This window comes from Pteronotus mesoamericanus, unplaced genomic scaffold, assembly GCF_021234165.1.
Source record: "Pteronotus mesoamericanus isolate MK-2021 breed Mesoamerican mustached bat unplaced genomic scaffold, CSHL_Meso_final scaffold_371, whole genome shotgun sequence".
In the NCBI taxonomy this organism is placed as follows: domain Eukaryota; kingdom Metazoa; phylum Chordata; class Mammalia; order Chiroptera; family Mormoopidae; genus Pteronotus; species Pteronotus mesoamericanus.
Genome location: NW_026555314.1, coordinates 1,367,456 through 1,369,723, shown reverse-complemented (window position 1 = coordinate 1,369,723; position 2,268 = coordinate 1,367,456).

Sequence of the window (2,268 nt, the reverse complement as noted above, 5' to 3'; positions counted from 1 at the left end):
GGCCCCCGCCCACTTCCCGTCCCCAGCCACCGCGGTCGTCGCGCAGGCGCAGTTGGGCCCCCGGGGCGGGGGGAATGGGGTGGGGTTGGGCCCCTGCTGCCCCCTGGCGGCCTTGCAACCCATGACTTCGGCCTTTTCATTTCAGGTGGAGAAGAGGCCCTCATCCTGGGTTCTGGCTGCTCACTGGTTGACTTGTTTCACTTTTTGGGCCTTGAGTGGGTAGGTAGATGGGGACAAGCAACCCCTACCTCACAGCGTCCAGAAATTAAGCAACTTGTGCAGCCGTTAAGTGGTAGAGCAGGGATGCACACCCAGACTGCCCTGGGCACACCATCCATCAGGGCAAAGAGGCCCTTTCTGCCATACTTTTAAGGACTATTATCAGTTTCCGACTGCTACTATGACAATTACCACAGACTTACACAAATTTATTAACAGTTTCGGAGGTCAGAAGTCTGAAAGGTCTCAATGGGCTAAGGTCAGGGTGTCAGCAGGTGCATTCCTTTCTGATGGTTCCAGTGGGAATCTGTTCCGTCACCTTTTCCAGCTTTTAAAGACTGGCCCACTCCTTGCTTGTGGTCCTTTCTATCTTCAAAGCCAGGAATGTAGAGACCGTCGTGATGACATGGGGCGACCCAAATAATCCGGGACAATCTCCCTATTTTAAAGTCAGATGATGAGCAATCTTAATTGCATCTGCAACCTTGATTCCCCTTTTGCCACACAGGGGCCAGAAGGATGTAGACATCTTTGGGGGCCATTCATCTGCCACCATAGAGGCTCACAAAGATGTTTTAACACCAAAAGAAAGAAATGAACTTTTAGGTCAAAGAAAATATTTTAATGTGTAATAATATATTCATATTTATATCAATACAGTTGTAAAGTATAATTTTAAAATATTTTATGGAGCAAGGGCCCTCAAAAGTTCTACAGTGGCCCTGCTTAACTGATCTTTTAGGTCCTCATACCGGCCTGTGTCCTTCCTTCCTAGGAATTAAGGTCTTTGGGATGCTTCACTCAGAGGAAGGTTTTGGTGAAGCCAGGAACCTGGAGAACTAGTAGTTGGCCAATTTGAAAGGAAACCATCTGGGATGGGGGTGGTCTGGAAGGAAGATGGTTTCTGGGCAGATAAAGCAGGGTGGAAGGGATGCAGGCTCATCCCATTCTTCTACTCTCGTCTCCCTAGTTCCTGTTGTTGGCAAGGCCTCAAACTACTTCTTATAAGTTGTTGCCCTGGATGTTCTCAAGCCTCAGTCTTCCTACCACAAAAATGGGGACAAGAACAACGAACCTATCTCACAGGATAGTTGTGAGAACCTGCACCAGTGTTCACAAGTGTATCCAGGACCACCTGCAACAGAATGACTGTGGGATGAAGGTTGAGAACCACAGTGCAGGTGAGGTGGCACGTGGAACAGGACCTCCAACACCATAATGTCGGGTGCCCATGAAAGCTGGTATATCTACAGGGCTCCTCAGCTGGGGCCCATATGTTTCAGAGCAGATTCCATTCAAGGTTGGCAGCTTCAAGATGAGGCAAAGCGAGGCACTGCCACTTGGCTAGGAGCTTGCCCCTTACTGGCGCTGGGCCAACGACATGCCTGTGAGCTTACTGGTGTCCTGTGGTTTCTGTCCACCCCTCCCTGTCTGCATTCCATTACACCTCAGCTCCTGGCGCTAGACTTTCACGCTTGTAAAAGGAATCTCTCAGTGTTACTCAGCCCCCCAGCCAGAGCCTCTCTGCTTCTCACAAAGCTGCGCCCCTGGCGCCCCTGGCTGGGTGGAGCAGCACCGGGGCTCTCAAAGAGCTCAGCCTGGGCTTTCCTCTTGTCTCTGCCCCCTCTGACCGAACTCTGTCCTGGTCCCCAAATATCTCCTGCTCTGGAACCCCACCCTGAGCACTCTGCCCTCCCCCCCATTTGCAGGTGGTTAAAACACCCCCTCCTCCAGCTCTTCCTGTCCCCATGCCATCACACATTGCCAGGGTCATTGTAGAGAGGGGATCCTATTGGTCCTGGGCTTTCAAACCATCAGAGCTGTGATCTTGGGAAGGAAGTGCAAACCCTCACCCCAGCATTCCAGGACATTTGCATTGCGGTGCCCACCTGGCTTCCTGTCTACTGCTGCCTTCTAATGGGAGTCCTGGGGTCTCCCTCAGCCACTGGTGTCTTCAGGTCTTCACGGGCCTGACCCATGGAGGTGGAAGGGGGGTGGGTTAATATCTGCAAGTGTGCGGTGCATTCTCCTGTCCAGCAGACCTGGAAG